Source organism: Kogia breviceps, chromosome X (genome assembly GCF_026419965.1).
Source record: "Kogia breviceps isolate mKogBre1 chromosome X, mKogBre1 haplotype 1, whole genome shotgun sequence".
Lineage (NCBI taxonomy): Eukaryota > Metazoa > Chordata > Mammalia > Artiodactyla > Physeteridae > Kogia > Kogia breviceps.
In genome coordinates this window covers 132,940,024-132,959,042 of record NC_081330.1, presented here as the reverse complement: position 1 = coordinate 132,959,042, position 19,019 = coordinate 132,940,024, and the positions used below count along the sequence as shown (strand labels likewise).

The 19,019-nt window shown below is 45.2% G+C and overlaps 1 protein-coding gene across 2 annotated transcripts in view; it reads right to left on the bottom strand.

Annotated features, from left to right (window-relative positions):
• The window catches only part of MXRA5 (matrix remodeling associated 5), a 79,581-nt gene that overhangs the window by 56,029 nt on the left and 4,533 nt on the right, over window positions 1-19,019 (bottom strand). For both annotated transcript variants that reach the window (XM_067022951.1, XM_067022950.1), the window contains one exon: window positions 17,805-17,998. The gene's annotated coding sequence lies outside the window, so the exon portion shown is untranslated. The remainder of the gene's footprint in view (window positions 1-17,804; window positions 17,999-19,019) is intronic.

Below are 19,019 nucleotides of genomic sequence, written 5' to 3'. Positions count from 1 at the left end.
ACCATTTTTCAACAAAAAGGTCCACCAACAGTAACATCAGAGCTGCAAGCCTTCTCTTGCAAAAGTATCTATTCCAACCTTTTGGGGAGGAGCCAAGAGGTTTCATCTTTGTCAACGAGGGATTTTCTTTTTCACGGAGACATCCAACCATTAAAATCAATCATTTGGGAACACAGAACGTCCTTTTAAGGCAAGACAAGCTTTGTTTGTGTTTGGTTTCCAGTGTTGTGACTGTGACTTTTTCTTGACAGTCCCTTTGGGCAAAGTACAATTTGGCATATGGTGCCAATAAACGAATTAAATGAATTAATGAGCTCGATCAATGTAAATACATAAATAAATTCTTCCAGAAACAGGAAGGTTTCCCAGTGTTTGGTCTTCGGGTTTTAACAACTGTATGTACATTGGCACCAACCCGGAATTCTTTTTTCTAGGGAAAATTCTGTCTCAATCAGAGGCATCTTCCAGTGTCTTTCCATGCAAGATTGAGGTGACTTCTACTAAATACACAACAGAGGTCTCTGTTTTTACGAAAAGACAGTCTTGACTTTGTTTTCAATAGCTAGACTCGGGGTTCTCCCAGGAGATGTCAATTTTTTTTTTTTTTTTTTTTTTTTTTTTTTTTTTGCAGTACGCGGGCCTCTCACTGCTGTGGCCTCTCGCGCTGCGGAGCACAGGCTCCGGACGCGCAGGCGCAGCGGCCACGGCTCACGGGCCCAGCCGCTCCGCGGCACGTGGGATCCTCCCGGACCGGGGCACGAACCCGCGTCCCCTGCATCGGCAGGCGGACTCCCAACCCCTGCACCACCAGGGAAGCCCTGGTTTCTTTTTCTGTCTTATATTTTACGATCTTGAAGTAAAAGTCACTTTAGTACTCCATAAATTGTAAGAAAATTAAGAACAGCAGTAAAAGATAGGCAATTGATGAAAAACATATAATATTAGATACACCTGTTTTCCAGAAGAGAGTAATTCTGCTTCCTCCACATTTCGGTAATATTTCCAAAAGGATAATATCCCTTAAGAATGAAAATGCATATGGACTGTCTCTATTTCTTGGAGTCCTGTCTAGCAGGTTAAGAAATCTGGAAAACGAATTCTCTGCCTGTTCAACTGATTATTGTGAGGGATCTATAAACAGAGTCGTGCATATGTGCCTCTCACTCCATCCACATTTCAGAAGACAATCCGTTTTTCTGAACATAAATTTAACCCAAGTGTTGCCACTAATTCAACATTCAAGTTTTAAAAGAAACTGTAACTATGTTTTGAGCGCACACCGTGGCTAACGATTTCCATTTTCAATATGATGATAAAGGTGCAGTGCTTAGGTGGCTGGCCGGTTTGAACAGTTCCTCGGGATCCCGCTAAGTCTTTAATTTAGGATCAATGACTGTATCAGGGCGCTTTTGCCAAGATTGTTCTGATTCCCCATTACAATTCCCAGATAGCTTGCGTAAGAACCATTAGCCGTGAGTGCTTGTGTCTGGAACACCCTTTATTTTGCGTTTGAGCTGTGTCCTAGCCATGAGCTAATATGAGGTCATTTGCAGATTATTGCAATTTTCATTTTTAAAACCAATGCTTTCAAGAAAAATGAGATAACCTTACATAACGCAATAGAAAACAAAACACATGATCTGATTAAAGATGTGGACAGAGGAACTGATGAGACACTTTTGCAAAAAGGACAAACTGACGGCCAATAGGTACATGAATAGATGCTCAACATCACTAATTATTAGAGAAATGCAAACGAAACACAATGAGGTATCACCTCACACCAGTCAGAATGGCCATCACCAAAGAGTCTGTAAATAGGGGCTTCCCTGGTGGCGCAGCGGTTGGGAGTCCGCCTGCCGATGCAGGGGACGCGGGTTCGTGCCCCGGTCCGGGAGGATCCCACGTGCCACGGAGCGGCTGGGCCCCTGAGCCGTGGCCCCTGAGCCTGCGCGTCCGGAGCCTGTGCTCCGCGACGGGAGAGGCCACAGCAGTGAGAGGCCCGCGTACTGCAAAAAAAAAAAAAAAAAAGTCTATAAATAATAAATGCTGGAGAGGGTGTGGAGAAGAGAGAACCCTCCTACACAGTTGGTGGGAATGTCAATTGGTGCAGCCACTGTGGAAAACAGGATGGAGGTTCCTCAAAATGTTAAAAAGAGAGTTACCATATGATCCAGCAATCCCACTCCTGGGCATATATCGGGACAAAACACTAATTCCAACAAGTACATGCACCTCTATGTTCACTGCAGCTCTATTTACAATAGCCAAGACATGGAAGCAGCCTAAATGTCCATCGACACATGAATGGATACAGAAGATGTGGTATGTGTAGATATATGGTAGGTATGTATATATGTGTGTGTGTGTATATATATATATGTGCAATGGAATATTATTCAGTCATAAGAAGAATATCCTGCCATTTGGGACGATATGGAGGAACGTTGAGAGCAATGTGGTTAGTGAGATAAAGTCAAATAGAGAAAGACAAGCACTGTATGCTTTCACTTACACGTGGAATCCAAATAAACATCAAACCCAAAGAAACAGAGAGTAGAAAAGTGGCTGTCAGGGGCTAGGGGGGTTGGGGGAGGGGGGAAAGATCGACAGGCACCCCGCTCCTAGCTCTATGCCTCAAGAAAAGACTTTCCCAGCCATTCTGTGTTGAGGTGGACCTTTTCTTCCTCTCAGAGGAATAATGAGGGTTTTTGTCCTCCGTGATGGAAAAGGAGGCATCCCCTGTTGAGGTGGATGTCTTCGGTTGGGGTTCCATCAGAAACAGAGTCTGAGCCAGGGACCTGGGTGAGGTCGTTTATTTGGGATGTTGCCCTAAGAAGCTGGTGTTAAGTGAGCCAGGAAGAAAGGAAAAGGAACAAAGGTGACTTTAGTCCCACTGGCAACTCTCTCAGCATCCTTGGAGAATGAGTCATCATTTGGGATTAACATATACACACTACTGTATATGAAATAGGTGACAAGGACCTACTGTAGAGCATAGGGAACTCTACTCAGTATTCTGTAACCTTGGGAAAAGAATCTGAAATATTATAATAAGGGAGAAGAATAATAGCGTATATGGGAAAAGAATCCAACAAAGAATAGATGTATGTATAACTGATTCACTTTGCTGTACGCCTGAAATTAACGTTATAAATCAACTCTACTCCAATAAAAATTTTCTAAAAAAGAGTGAGTTATCAGGACTGTGTCCCCCTCAAGGATGGGACATCTATGCCCCAAACCCATCCTTGTTTGTTGTGGATAATACGGGGGGGCATTCACGATCACCCCCCAACCCTCAAAAGTTTGAGTTTGCCCAAGTCCTGAGACAGAACATCCAGGGCAGCAGGCAATGAAGATGGACAATGACCCAGGAGAGGGTCCGTGGACGGGACACCAGCCCTTTGTGACTCTGGGTGTCACCTCGGGTTGCCGAGAGCGGGGAAGGAAAATACAGGCGTTTCCACATTCATACGCTCACATACTTCTTGCCCGTGAGTTGCAGGCAACAGAGAAAAGGCAGGTGGGTTTGATGCAAGGGAGGTGAGGTCGATCGCAGCTGAGAGAATTTCTGTTCCTCTGTAAGACTGAAGTCAAGATCATTCGCTGAGGCTGGGCAAGGCATATTGAGGTTTTAAGAAAACGGGGAGACATGGGAAACAATGATTTTAAAAAGTGGGGAGAGAATTGGACTGCGAGGAAAAGGACACAGCAGACAGATAGGCACGCCGGTGTGATTTTTCTCCAGCCCACAACTGTTACTGAGCAGAGCTCTTGGCCTCCAGAGACGAGACCAGAAACTCAGGCAAGGCTTTACTGGGACCCCTGCTGCGGCAGGGGGGAGCGAGAACAAGTAACAGGTCTCCTCGCCCGCTTCCCAAGGGGGGATGAGCTGATTCCTCCTATGGGCTGAGGGTACGCGTGGGTCCGGGGGTCCGGCTGGAGGGGAGGCTTAGGGGGTCTGCCCACCCCTTGGTGGTCTTGTGTGCAGCGGGGCCTCCGCAGTGCCCTGCTTTTGCTCCAGGCTCTTCAGAAGCGGCAGCTGGGTTTTTTTGGTCTTTTTGTATCTTTTTGTCTCTCATTTGCCCCAACTGCGCATGCACGCAGTTATTTTTAGTCCCTTAATAGTTTCTTTGTATCTTGTTGCTTGAGGAGAGGCTGTCCAGGTGCAAGCCCTGCAGCAAAGGGTCCCGGGTCCCAGTCTGTCTCACACCCAGCTCATGGGGAACTGGCAGTCTGGATTTTAGCACGCTTGGGGGTGAATTCTGTTGTCCAAGAGCTCTGGGTGTTTGCAAGGCAGTGATTGTGGACCGTAAGTTGTGGAAACAGCAACCAGGCGGGTCCATGTATCGGCGCACTAGAGACGTGGGAGGACCCTGGAGGTGGTGACCCCAGAGTCGGGGTTAGAAAGTGGAGTTCTGGGAACCAGTATTTCAGACATGGCGCTGGTGATCACCATCCTATGTGTGACCCAGAAAAGAAGCACTGGGAGAGGCCAAGGGGAAGACGGCTTGGGGCTCATGAGATCAAAGGCAACATAGGGGTAGCAGGCATGAGTTTTACAAACTTCGCAAACATTAGAACTCCAACGACCCAACTTGAATACCACTTGCATTTTAAGTTGGCTCAAAGAAGCCGTAAAAATAACTGAGCGCATTTCTAAGGTTACCGGAGAGAGAAGAATCTGTTTTCTTCACTCCTCTGGCATGTGGAGTAGATGTACTTTATTATAATGATGACTGTTAAGGATATCTTCGTGTGCCAGTAAGAGCATATATTTTTTCTTTGTGGAAATATATAAACTTAAAGGAAGGCACTGACGCTTTAGGTTATGAAAATACTTTAGGAAGAGAAAACGTTAACTTATTTTCTGTGTGTGCTTTTTGGATGTGCCTTCGGAACTAAAAAGGAAAAAAAAGAAAAAGGTGACGCGAAGCCAAAAGCTGAAAAAAATAGGAGGGAATGCTGAAAATTCAATGTTTGGATTCCGTTTGCAATAAACGAATGCACATGCATTTCGACAAATTTAATTCTCAGAGAAAGACTTTATTTTTTTAGAGTATCTTTTGTGATCCAGGAAGAGAAAACAGCAAGGGGAACCGCAGCCTGGTTTAATTCTTCTTCCTCTGTAAATAGACCCCAAGGTTATGGTAACAGCTAGGTCTTTGGCAGCCAAGTGGCTTCAGATTGGTATAATCTTAGTGAAGTGTTATTAAAAGTTTAATCGCGATAAATGCTTCCTCCTGGTACATAGTAGCTAAAGCTCATCGGGACCAGAGAGTCCCTCTGTGTAGCCGAGACGGGTCCCTCACAGACAAAGCCTTGGGGTGCTCAGGGAGGTTGAATGGGGAATCCAGCCCATCTGAGGAACTCCATGTAGACCCCACCAGAATCTTTCTCTTCTGCCTACCCTCCATCTGCCCACCCATACACGGACGGATGCACACCTACAACCAGCCCAGTAAAAACAGCATCCTGGGTCATTACCCAAATCTGACTCGTGTCTCCAGAGATTTACCACCTGTGGGACTGAGACATGGACCCAGTGAGTCCAGTGGGAGACTGAGGCTCTCATCCACATCCAAGTATAGAACTTGTTCTCTCTTGTTCTACACAAGCAACGCCATCAGGTGGAACCCCTGCTGGACCACACACAATGGACCGACGGACAGCGTCTACTCAAACTGCCATGACAAAGCCGCACCCCCCGCAGATGGGGGTGATAACAAAAGTACTTCCTGGAGTAGTGATAAATGGCAAGCGTTTAATGGAGCTTTCAGAACGTAGTGAACGCTCATTTCAGCTTTGATGACACCTGGTAAAACAATAACATTATTTTCTGTACATAATCTCAAAAAAGACCCGGTCAGATTGCTACACTGAAGCTGGGATAAGGGATTTTTTTTGTTTCCAATACACAGTTTAGTGTGGGGTTTCTGCGATGCTAAGTTTTGCCACTGTCTGTGGGTGGGTGTGACCTGGAGCCGAGAAGCCAAGCGGTGGCAGGTAAGAAAAAAAGAGCCATTGTGTTCATGGAATCTTTTTTTTTTTTTGCGGTACGCGGGCCTCTCACTGCTGTGGCCTCTCCCGTTGCGGAGCACAGGCTCTGGATGCGCAGGCCCAGCGGCCACGGCTCACGGGCCCAGCTGCTCCGCGGCACGTGGGATCCTCCCGGACCGGGGCACGAACCCGCGTCCCCTGCATCGGCAGGCGGACTCTTAACCACTGCGCCACCAGGGAAGCCCATGTTCATGAAATCTTAAAGCACGCTTTTCATTGGGTGAGCAGAGAGAACGACGACGGCATCCGACCCAACCTGCTAAGTGACACTGAGTCTTATAGAGTCTCCAGTTTGCACAGGTCCCATGTGGGGAGGATACGAAATACAGGGCATCCATTAGCTCTGCATCACGTCGGCAGCAATTCGTGCTAATGAAGGGAAATCGATGAAAATATCCCTTGTTAAACTCCGCTTGTCAGGGACATGTTGGGACGGGCCCCCTCAGGGCATCTGAATGGAAACAGATTTTCCTCCAGTTTTAACGAATGTCTTTAAGAGCACGAAAGATATCTAGATACAGCTACAACGATAATCGTTGCTTGGTAAGAAAGAAATTTGCCATACGCTTTTTACTTTATTTTGTTAAAAGTATTTTTTATCGTGGGAAAATATACGTAACACGAAATTTACCCGTTTAACCGCTTTTTTTTTTTTTTTTTTCCTGCGGTACGCGGGCCTCTCACTGTTGTGGCCTCTCCCGTTGCGAAGCACAGGCTCCGGACGCGCAGGCGCAGCGGCCACGGCTCACGGGCTTAGTTGCTCCGCGGCACGTGGGATCTTCCCGGACCGGGGCACGAACCCGTATCCCCTGCATCGGCAGGCGGATTCTCAACCACTGCACCACCAGGGAAGCCCTAACCGCTTTTTAAATACACAGCTGAGCGGCATCGGGGCGTTCACAATGCTGTGGAAACACCCCCACCATCCATCTCCAGAAATTTTCATCTTCCCGAACTAAAACCCTGTCCCCGTTAAACACTAACTTCCCATCGCGCACCCCACGCCCTGTCACCCACCTTTCTACTTTCTGTCTCTGTGGATTTGACTTGTCAAGGTGCCTCGGACGGTGGGATCCGATAGTAATTCGTCCTTGTGTGTCTGGCTTGTTTACTGAGCATAATGTCCTCCGGGCTCATCCACGGTGAAGGCCGGGTCAGCATTTCCTGCCTTTTTAAGACTGAGCGATACTCCCTGGGGTGCACAAACCGCATCTCCTTTAGTCACCGGCCGTCCTCGGGGGGGCTTTGGTTGTTGCCACCTTTCGGCCACTGTGAATCATGTTGCTACGAACGTGCGTGTCCGAATGTCTCTCTGACTCCCTGCTTTTACTCCTTTTCGGTATATACCCTGAATTGGAATTGCTGGATCACAGAATAATGCTACGGCACAAAGAATTCGGACATAAACCTGCACCAATAAGCTGCTTTACAAAATATATTTTCTAATATCTTATAGTTTAGGATTATATAATTCTCAACATATCGGGGATCTAAGAAGTTGGTTTTTTTTCATTTATAGCTGAGCCAAAGAACATAGTAATAGTATCTTTCACTTCTCTCCTTAGGAAATTGAGCGTCTCTCAACTCCACAGTGGTTAGCAGTTTACATTTATGGACCAGAAGTCAAAGTTGGATTTTACCAAGGACGGCACTCTGTTCACTTATCAGGGGTCATATAGACTTAGGAAAAGCGAATGTTTAAAGGTGGTAATAGCTTAACGTTTTGGATATTTCAGTTCTTCTAGTTATACCTGTCATCCTGTTGTCCTTATTTCCAGAGTGACTTTTCCATTCTGTACTAGTTTTGATTCTCTGCCAGTTAGAGTAATTCTGTCATCACTAAAAACTCAATCCACAAACATTTCCTGAGGCTGAAATTTTGAGACAGGGTACCATGTAAGATTCAAAGAGTTTTATTTTATTTTTTTGCGGTACGCGGGCCTCTCACTGTTGTGGCCTCTCCCGTTGCGGAGCACAGGCTCCGGACGCGCAGGCTCGGCGGCCACGGCTCACGGGCCCAGCCGCTCCGCGGCACGTGGGATCTTCCCGGACCGGGGCACGAACCCGCGTGCCCTGCATCGGCAGGCGGACTCTCAACCACTGCGCCACCAGGGAAGCCCTCAAAGAGTTTTGATGCTCTTTTTGGCTTCCTCTTATATTTGTAATGGCTCTTTTCTTATTTTGACAAGATAAGCCAAGATCCCCTTAAAATCACAAGGAGAGAATGTTGATGAGGAGATCATTGTAGACCAAACTCAACATCACTATCCCACTCATTCGCACCCTCCTCGGTTTCTGACACCATTTACACGTGATCTGGTAACTGAAAGGTTCATCTTTTAAGGACAGAGATCCTGACAGATTGTAAGTTAATGAAGGTGTTATATGACACTTCAGCTCAGAGGGATTAAGAATTGCCCTAATGAGCCTTCTGAAACCATGTCTGCATTTTCCCACTATCTTCAAGTCAGCTCTCTTCTGGCTAAAAAGGAAAAGGATTAAGAATGTAAAATGTAAGGAGAATAACAATTCATGATGTGATATGTGGAAAAAGTCATTTTTCTGAAATGGTGGAGAGCTACCTTCTAATCCCAGGGCCAGGACTCAATTTTGAAATAGTCTTAAGCAAGCTTCACTTTTCTCATCCCTGTCATTGCCTTATCTGTCTCCCAGACTGATTGTAAAAACATTAAATAATAAAATGAAGAGGTGTTCAGAGATTTTAGAAGGGTAATAAAATATATCGCACCTGATTTTGTTCATTTTACCTCTTGATCTTTAAAACATACTCAACAACAGAGGTTGTCATACCTCGTGCACTGACTACTAAGTTTACAATAAAATCCTATTTTGTAATTCCCATTGAAATATTTTCCAGATAGTCTGAATAAATATGTTATGGTAGACAATCCACAGCTGGAAAAAATGTTATTTTAAAAAATGTCTTCAGGTATAAACAGAAATAGTTTTGCCTATTCAAAACTATTTTTAAGCATCAGAACAAATGTATACTTGGGTTATGGTCATAAAATGAGTCATTTCTTGGAGAAAAAAACCATAATTCCTAGGTATGCAGTACATGGATTTTTATAAACGGTGGGATTCTGTTGCTGGACGTAAGACCCAAGACGTGCTGTCTTGCATTACCATTGCTTCTTAGGTGATGCTCCAGATGAATCTGGTAAGATGAATATGGCAATTCTGTTAGTTTCCTCTTCCTGTCTTTCCTATTCTCGCATGTGTTTGTGCTGTCTTTCTCACCTTATTGTATTCTGTATAAAAATATATGGGAAGGGATAGCTAGATGAAAGACTTCTTTAGAAAGTCAAAGCCAAGATGCCAGAGGTTATGAATCCAATGAGGATACCAGTGAACCAAACAAAAACTAAAGTACTAAGGGCCGCCAAATTTTTAGTTGGCCGCCATATTGTTAGTTGGCTTTGTTTCTTTAAGACATCTACAGCACACTTTTATGATAGGTAACTCTTATTTTTCTAAGTATATACTTCTAGCACAGGCAATAGAATTTCACAGTTTTTGTACTGTGAACAACAGAAACACACTTTTACATATTATCAGCATGTAAAAATAATTGTAACTCTCCCTGAGGTAGAATGTGAATGTACGGTAATCTCTATTAGCTTATGGTCAAGTACAGACTTACAATCCACCCATTTCATGATGCTAAGTGGAAATGTTACACGTGGGCTTATTTTCGAGTAACACCTGGATCCTGTTTTATGAGAAAAAAGGGGATTCAAAGATACCGTATCAAAAACTTGAAGCATAATTGTAATTTCCCTAGATGACTGGAGGGATATATTGCTGAACAAATGAGTTCAAGCAGATATGGGCATATCTAGTTAACATCAAGAATCCACAAAAGGGCTTCCCTGGTGGCGCGGTGGCTGAGAGTCCGCCTGCCGATGCAGGGGACGCGGGTTCGTGCCCCGGTCCGGGAGGATCACACGTGCCGCGGAGCGGCTGGGCCCGTGAGCCGTGGCCGCTGCGCCTGCGCGTCCGGAGCCGCAACGGGAGAGGCCACAACAGTGAGAGGCCCGCGTACCGCAAAAAAAGAAAAAAAAAAAAAATATATATATATATATAAAGGGTAAAATGAGTAGAACTTTGAAAAAAAATCTGCTCTTAGCAGAAGACAGGAACAACATAAAATGATAATTAGAATGCATTTTTCCCCCTTACCTTGGCACTGACATTGGACTTCATGAAAGACATCTATGGGCATCAACAACCACCCGCAGAATCATGTGGGTTATATATTTCCACTCAAACGTCAGTGCTCATCGGTAATCTAATTGGGTTGGGATATTATATCATAAACACTATATCCCGTGGTTCTGGAAAACCACAAAGCAACTCCAGACTCTGCATGCATAACACTCAAGGAATCCAGATAGAAAACCGGGTTTGCGTTCCTTTGTGAAAAGTCGATCTTCAAACTTTCATTCACAAGCGTTGGTGCGACGTGAAAACTCCGTATCAGAACTGCTTTCATCTTGACTCAGCAGAGATTTAAAGGAGCCCTGTAACTCCTTGGGGCCGAGTGTTTCTGGGAAGTAGAAAGCCGAAGTCTTTAGGAGGGGAGATGGGTTTCCCCGCGTTCGTGGTGAACAGCTGCAGGGCCCAAGTTCACCGGAAGGACCATCGCCTCTTCAAGGTGCCCCAAATCAGACAGACTTGGACGGGGAGAGGCTGCCCTGGTTCTATCCAGGGCAGAGTGCCAGGTAGAACAATGGAAGGCATTTTCAGGAGGAGGAGAAAAAAAACAGAAACAAAAAACTCAACCCAGGTGGCTTTTGTGTTTCAACATAAATGGAAAACAAATTTGACCCGGATGACAGGCAACCGCCCCAGTGAGGGTTGTGTGCTTTTCCTGCAATCTGAGTTTCCTCTGCCTGTACAAGTGTGGGGGGGTTGCTCCAGCCCCGCTGGGGTGAAGCCAACGGGAGGACACAGGAAAAAAGGGAACCCAGAGTCTTGGGAAGTCAAGACAGCCTGGCTCTGAAAAAGAGTACTTCTAGTTGTCTTTAAGACCACAAGCGGGCTTCCCTGGTGGCGCAGTGGTTGAGAGTCCGCCTGCCGATGCAGGGCACGCGGGTTCGTGCCCCGGTCCGGGAGGATCCCACATCCGGGAACCCGTGAGCCGTGGCCGCTGCGCCTGCGCGTCCGGAGCCTGTGCTCCGCAACGGGAGAGGCTGCGACAGTGAGAGGCCTGCGTACCGCGCAAAAAAAAAAAAAAAAGACCACAAGCAACTGATAAGGTCAGACTTAGGGAAGACCATCATTAAGATTTCTAGCATTGAATCCTACAGAATCAAAGTGGGTGGTGTTTTTAGTTTGAATTTTAACTTTTTAATTAGAGACAGACAAAAGTTAACATGCCTAAAATATGACAGATATAAGAACAAATGTGAACGCATTTAAATGACATCTTGCTTTATAAGGATTACACTGATTTCAGGTTTACTGTAACTTAAACCAGTATTTTCAATTTCAAATGGCAAGCTTTAAAAGGTTTCAACTGTATAATTAAAGCATTGGAAGTATACTCATAGAGCGGTGAGGATAAAAAAGCAGGTTGGGGGCTTCCCTGGTGGTGCAGTGGTTAGGAATCCGCCTGCCAATGCGGGGGACATGGGTTCGAGCCCCGGTACGGGAAGATGCCACATGCCGCGGAGCAGCTAGGCCCGTGCGCCACGACTCCTGAGCCTGCGCTCTAGAGCCCGCGAGCCACAGCTACTGAGCCCGCGAGCCACAATTACTGAAGCCCGTGTGCCTAGAGCCCGTGCTCCGCAACAAGAGAAGCCACCGCAACGAGAAGCCCGCGCACCGCAACGGAGAGCAGCCCCCGCTCGCCGCAACTAGAGAAAGCCCGCGCGCAGCAACGAAGACCCGACGCGGCCAAAAATAAAAATAAAATTAAAAAAAGCAGGTTGTATTAAACACTTTAAAATGCAATTAATTAAATCACAGACTTTACTTTTCAAATCTAATCACGATTTTATCCTATTATTTTCTTGCTTTAGCAGGTTTTTGGTTTAGATAAGTGAAATGATGAGTTGAATAAATTACTATGCTCATATGTTTGTATAGAAGCACAGAAAATGTTTGCAATAATACGATGAAGGCACATTATTGTTATTTTAGTGGTTGCTTTATGGTAAAATACACTTTATAGTGTGTTTTGTTTGTTCGATCATCTTTTCATTATCTGTCATCTATCGTTTATCATTTATTTATCTATCATCTATCCATCTAGCTATAATCTATCAGTCATACATCTATTCACACCTACTATGGAAATTGCTTCAGTATGTAGTCAGTTAGAGCTTCCACATGCACAGATTTCATTTGCGTTAAGCACTCTGAAGTGTGAGTTATGGATGATTTCAAAGAATGGGGGGGGTCAACCCCAAAGCATCTCCCAGGTGTACAGGAAGAGGGCTGGACACTCCAGCCCACAGCCCTACTTTTCTGAAGCGGGCCACTAAATGGCTATGCCCCCCAGTCCTACGAGCTTTCCGAAAGTGCAGTAACTGATGTTCAAGGTAATGCCCCGTTGAACCCTCTGGTCATCGGTATGCATCAAGATGATTATGACCCAACATATCGGAGGGTCAGATACCTCCCTGAATCTCCAACTGTTTTCTCTATGACATTGGCTCTGTCCCTGACACGCACCTGGAGTTCCATTCAGGACTGAGTGCTAGGAAAAGGCTGACCTTCTCTGTGTGAGCAGGAGACGACTGCTTCCCATGCCGGATGTAGCAAGTCTGTGATGTAGCTTCCAGCTACCACCAACTTTAGAGCAAACAACTATATTTAAACCAACACATGGAGGGAAAAAAAAAATACGTGTTAAAATATACGTCTAACGGTTCCAGAGAAACAAAGCCTGAATTGTCATGACTTCCAGTTTACACCCACCAAATATAATTTCTCTAACAATCAGAGGAAGGAAACTCAGCTTCAGAATTTCCCTGGGACCAGAGGAGTGACTTTCAAATAAAAGTGCTTTAAACTCCACCGACTGGGGTGAGTTAAAAACCATGCCTTTGGGGGCTTCCCTGGTGGCGCAGCGGTTGAGGGTCCGCCTGCCGATGCAGGGGACGCGGGTTCGTGCCCCGGTCCGGGAGGATCCCACGTGCTGTGGGGCGGCTGGGCCCGTGAGCCATGGCTGCTGAGCCAGCACGTCCGGAGCCTGTGCTCTGCAACAGGAGAGGCCACGACAGCAGTGAGAGGCCCATGTACCACACAAAAATAAAACAAAAAACCATGCCTTTTACTTTCTAGGAAAAGCATGGGGCATGCTTCTGACTGAGGATCCACAAAAGGACTTAGTTTGACGCTGATGAATCGACATCTGGCTGCCCTCCTGATAGACACACTTCCAGGGAAATCCATCTCCTCCAATGTGCATTTTCTTTCCCCACTGGAAACTTTTCTTGGAAGCTCCTCATCTGACACTTGAAAATCTTTGCATTTACATTGAGCTGTTGGGGTTGGTGTGGGGATCTTGGCCTCCCAATGCATAGGAATCTCCAGGTTTTCAGGAGAAAAACCTCTCTGCCAGACCTTAACTCTAGATCTGCTCCCAATTTTGTCCCTATCATGTCATTTTGGGTAATTTGAGTAACCTCTGAATGTGAGATCATCACAGCAATCTGTTTCCTAATTTCTCTCTGTCCAATTGCATCCAAAGAGTTATTATGATGCACTTGGCTGCAACTGGTCTGCAAAAATGAATCACTATCTCACCTTAAAGCTATCTCCTTTCTCGAAGTAGGAAGTAGGAAGCTTCTCACACTCTCAATATGAGTTAAGCATCCATGGAACCCTTCCCGTTCCTACAGGTCACATTTCCATTTTTACTAAACTTCTGCCCACACTGACTTACATGCACTAGGTGGTCAAACCGTATTTGTGCAATAGATGTGTTGAATTCCAAGCCCTGTCTTCATCTGATGAATAAATGCATTTCACAGTCACCCAAAGACCTGGCATCATAACTGATAAGAGTTCTTGGTTTGATTTTATTTTTGCATCTTTTCTTTCAGCCCTCCAAGAAAATTACCTTTGAAGTATTTTCCTTGGACAACTTCTCTCTTATTTTCTTCGTTGTCAATGACCAGCATATTCTGTTCTCTTAAATAGTCACCCCTCCTTTCCCCTTTGGGGGTGGAGGGGTGTAATCATAGCTACGTTCCCAGGTTCATTGGTTTTCCTGTTTCAGCATCTTCTTTGGTTAATGAACACAGCTTAGGAACACTTATAAGTTTGGTTCAACATTCCAATCTGTCTCAATAATCCTTTCTGACTTCTCTCAAGTAAGCAAGGGATGGTTAAGTGTTTCCAGGCTTGTGGATGCTCTCCCGGGAATATCCTAAGAGAAATGTGGGCTCTTCTGGGCTTTTCCTGAAATCCAGCTCATGGTCTCTCCATGCAGGCTGAGTCTGCTTATCTGAAAATAACATGAGACACACTCAAGCAGACTGGTTCGCTCCCTGAGCTGTTTCAATCCTCACCTTTGGCAAGAGGACACGTGATTCACACCAAGGTGGCTTCTAACCAGCCACTGGCAAGATGCAATCTCTCTAGTCCATGATGGGACTCCCCCAATTTTCTTGCCTTACACCCTTGTAAATCAAGTGAATTTTTTCTTCCGCCTTTTTTCTCCTCTCTGTCTCTTCTGTTCCGTAACCCGGCCCCTTCTTGGGGAAGCAATAATTTTTTCAGCTCTAATTAATTAGTCTTAGACATAATAATAAAATTAAACCATATCCATTTTCTGCTAAGTTTAGTAAAACAAGGTTCTCTTCTTTTACTATTCTGCTAAATCGTCTCACAGTTACACACATAATGTATGTACAATTTAAAACACAACTGTAGTTGCATAGGATATGAGAGCGCTCAGAAGCTCCTTCTTTTAGCTAAAAACAAAAATCGCTCTTAGGTAAAATACGTGCTGTTAAATTAGGACCAGGTTTCATATTATTTTGGTTGATTCTAAATCAGTGGTCTTAAGTAAATTTTGAAAACTTATATCCCTTTTCAGAAATTTTTGTTGACCTCTAAAATTCCTCATCATAAGTCTCAATGGTTGTAAAATAGTTTACAGAAAATTGTGAACACTGACATGAAAGTTTCATCAGTCTTTGAAATGGATCCATTTGGATTCCCACCATAATCCATATGAAAATACTTGAACAAACTCACTTTAACAGGTCAGAAGTTCTTCATTCATTTTTTCCTGTCTCTGAAATTCTATTTTCATATCACTTTTCTTGGGGAAGCAGTTTAATGATTTACACGTCCTTGTAGGAAAAATCTACTCCAATTAGCATTTTTTTCCTTCTTCCTCTTTTATCGAGATATAATCGACACGCAGCACTGTACAAGTGTAAGGTGTACGGCACAATGATTTCACTTACATACGTCATGGAATAATTATCACAAGTTTAGTGAACGCCCATCATCTCATATAGATACAAAAGGAAAGATAGAGAAAAAAATTCTGCCTTGTCATGAGAGCTCGTGGGCTCGACTATCTTTACAACTTTCACACAGAAGACCCGGCAGGTGTTCATTCTATCTTCATGTTGTACGTCACAACCACAGTACTTATTTATCTTACCTTATACCTTATTCGTCTTATGACGGTACCTTTTGACTGCCTTCATCCGATATTTTTCCGTGGGTTTTTGCGTTTGTTTTTGAAGTATAATTGACTTATAACACTACGTTATTCCTGGTACACAACATGCTGATTCAATATTTCTAAACGTTTCAAAACGGTCACCGTGGTAGGTCCTGTTACGATGTCACCATACAAAGTTATTACATAGTTATTGACTGTATTCGCCACACCACACTTTTCATACTCTTGACTCGTTGATTTTGTAACTGAAATGTCTTTCAGGCACAGGGTTTTGCACACATTTGCCACTGGTTAAATATCGAGGCGACATCATACTCATGACCACGAACCACAGACTATCCCAATTTTGTTCGCTATGTGAGAGTGCAGTGTATTAGTGTAGGAGGACTAACACATTTTGACAAGTCCTGATATGAATGTGAGCTCACTGCCAGAATTATTCTAATATGTACGAGCCAATATGTTTATATACATGTACACCTTCTAACATATATCATATTAAATCCATGAATACAGTTTAGGACAAAACCAAAAAAGGAGCCTGCGTTTCCTGTATCGTGTAACACTGTGGCATCTGGTAAGAGTTTCAGCCAAGCCAGGTCACGTCCCTGACCACATCTGTTATTTAAATAAGACTTCCCCTCTCTCCACTGCTCTGTGAGGTAAAGCTGCTGATACCACTTTGACATTGATCTTCTGATTGCAACAAGAAAATTATAGAAGATTCGGTCCTAGGGAATTCCTGGTGGTCCAGTGGTTAGGACTCAGCACCTTCACTGCCGCGGGCCCAGGTCTGGTCAGGGAATTAAGATCCTGCGAGCCACACGGCGCCCTCCGCCCTCCACCCCAGCCCCCCAATAAGAGATCTGGTTCTGAAAATAAAGTCTTTGGGGAGGAAATATTGCCCGAATGTCATGGGAGGGTTTCTGTCTTTCGCACAAACATCTGTGTTTTCTGCGGACGCCCAGATTCACAGCTAACTGAAGGGAATTCTGTCTCTCCCTCTTCCAAAGGGAGACAAAGGCATCCCCGTGAAATACGCAAAACACACAGGAGGGCTGGCATCCCAGAAATGCCCAAGCAGCCCAATCAAAGATTCTTTCTACTGCAGCCTTTCCGTTAGCTTGACTGCAGTGGCTGATTTCCTGGAAGAGAATTGAGCGACCTCTTCTTTAGCCAGCGGCATGGAGCTGAAAATCTACAAAGCTGTGATTGCCTCAAAGACGGATCTCTACCTCTGATAAAATGACACACACACCCATCTTATGGTGGAAAGATTGAGTTGCACCTTTTTGCTCCTAAGATCTCTCAGCTGATCCTTGTGGTCCACAGAGGTGGTGAGAGAGAAAACATCCGGCTTCCAATAGCCAGTATTTCATTTCCCACTGGTTGGTGCTAGTGGACAGCACTGCTGGTGGATGTGATGTTTCCTACTGAAGCCAAATCTGGCCTCCGTGCCCTGACACCAAATTAATTCTTGGAGACCGAGTTTTAGGTGAGGCAGAAGAGAATAGCTTTATTGCTTTGCCAGGAAAAGGGGGCCACAGGAGGCTAATGCTCTCACAACTGTGTGTCCCAGGGACTTCCCTGGGGGCGCAGTGGTTAAGAATCTGCCCGCCAATCCAGGGGACACGGGTTTGAGCCCTGGTCCGGGAACATCCCACGTGCCGCGGAACAACTAAGCCCATGCGCCACAACTACTGAGCCTGTGCTGTAGAGCCTGTGAGCCGCAACTACTGAGCCCACGTGCCACCAACTACTGAGCCTGTGCTCTAGAGCCCAAAAGACACAACTACTGAGCCTATGCACCACAACTACTGAGCCTGCACTCTAGAAGCCGCGAGCCACAACTACTGAGCCCGTGAGCCACACCTCCTGAAGCCCACACGCCTAGAGCCCATGCTCCGCAACAAGAGAAGCCGCCACAATGAGAAGCCCATGCACTGAAACCAAGAGTAGCCACAGCTCGCCACAACTAGAGAAAGCCCGAGCGCAGCAACAAAGACCCAACGCAGCCAGAAATAAATAAATAAATATTAAACAAAAAACTCTGTGTCCTGACCTGGAGGAGGTAGTGAAGGGTTTTCTAGCGATGGTTCAAAGAGGGTGTGATCAGTTCATGGACTTTCTTCTGATTGGTTGGTGGTGAGGTCATCAGAAGTCAGCATCATTGACCTTCTGGTTCCAACTGGTCTGGGTCTGCGTGCTGGTGGGCGGCATGCAGTTAACTTCTCCCACCTGCTGGAGTTTCAGTATCTGCAGAAAAAAAATCAAAGACGTTGTCATGTGTATCCCTTGAGGGGGAACCAGGACCCTGCCCCCAGGCTGCACTGCTGTTTCCTCACTCCTCCTCCCTTGTCTCTGCATCCCCTCCTTCCCTGATTAGCAACTGTTTGAACCTGCCCCCTTGGAACTCAGGGAAGGTCATGGGGGCTGAAGGTAGCCTACTTCCTGTAACCAAGAAGTGTGGGACACAGAAAAGCTTTTGTGCCCAGGAACCCCACAGGGTCCTTCTCGGTATCACTACCAGGGATTCTATGGAAATTTTACATTTTTGGGGTCAACATCAGGACTTCCTCATTTCAGTTCAATTCGAGTGAGCACATGTGTCTCGAACCCCTGCTGTGTAAGACCCCCCTGGGCTGGCAGCTCTAAAGAGCTTGAGCCCGACAGGGTGGGTGGAAAGGAAGGAACAGGTGTTCGGGATGGGGCTGGGGTCTCCTTGAGCTGCAGCAGTTACAGAGGGATGGGTGTTTCTGCTGGGTTATGGTGATGGGTGCCATGTTGCCAGCAGAGGTGAAATGAGGCAAAAATCACTTCCGGGTGCACACAGATCCCCTCGGGAGACATAGTGGGAGAAAAGGAACCGTGCTGATGATGTGTGCAATGATTATCACCTTAAACTCTTCCTGATGACCCAGTAGAATAAGGGTTGCGGGGATACGTTAAAGTGACATTGCATTTATTTATGATATTGCATTTTTAATTAATTAATTAAGGATGTTGCATTTTTATTTATTTATTTATGATATTGCATTTGATTTATTTATTTATGATATTGCATTTTAATTAATGAATTAATTAATTAACTCATGATATTGCATTTTTGAACTCCTGATGGCGGCCAAGAGAATCTCACCATGGCTTCATTTCCTTTTTATTTTCATGGAGGTGGAATTCACGTAACCCCAAATCACTCAATCAAAGGGAACAATTCGACGGCATTTGGAACATTCACCGTGTTGTGCAACCATCACCGTGATCTTGTTCCAGAACA